Raw genomic sequence first — 652 nt, 5'->3', positions numbered from 1 at the left:
GCCAGCATTGGTAATGAGATAGGAAACCTAGGCCTCAATTCAGTCCAGGAGGATTCAGTCCAGGAGGATGCAGAGAATAAATGGAGAGAAGTCTGACATTAGAAACCACAACATTCAAAAACATTTAACCTTCCAGGGCATTCAGTTGCTTACCTAAGAGTAGCAGTTCTCCTATAAAGGTATTTCAAAGGAAGATTCGAAAGAGAGACTGCTGAATTTCAACTGATAAAGAAGCTCAAGACAGTGCATCCTCCTGGAGCTTCTCTTGCCATCTGGCATCTGAAATCACTCCACTCTTCGAGATACAAGGATCAATGGACTCACATTCTAGCTGTATCTGAAGAAGTGAGCAGTGAGTCACAAAACCTAATGCCCTGCCACATATTTTGTTAGGTGCTACTGGACTCTTGCTCCTTTCCACTAATAAAGCTTGCAAGCTATACTGGTAGGTTTCTTCTTTTTCTTCATCTGCTAAAACTGGAGAGGGGAATCTCTCCAAGTCAAATAATGTGTTGATTTCAGACTGGGCAAAATGCACTTAGTGATAGTGATGATAATGAAACTTAATAAGATCAAATGGGGTGTGAAGAAACACAGCCAGAGAGGTCAGAGGGGAGAAAGCGAGACGTGTTGAAGATATGGAACCATAAAT

Source organism: Gekko japonicus, unplaced genomic scaffold, assembly GCF_001447785.1.
Source record: "Gekko japonicus isolate JY-2015 unplaced genomic scaffold, Gekko_japonicus_V1.1 scaffold6729, whole genome shotgun sequence".
Lineage (NCBI taxonomy): Eukaryota > Metazoa > Chordata > Lepidosauria > Squamata > Gekkonidae > Gekko > Gekko japonicus.
Note: the sequence above shows the minus strand (reverse complement) of the source record.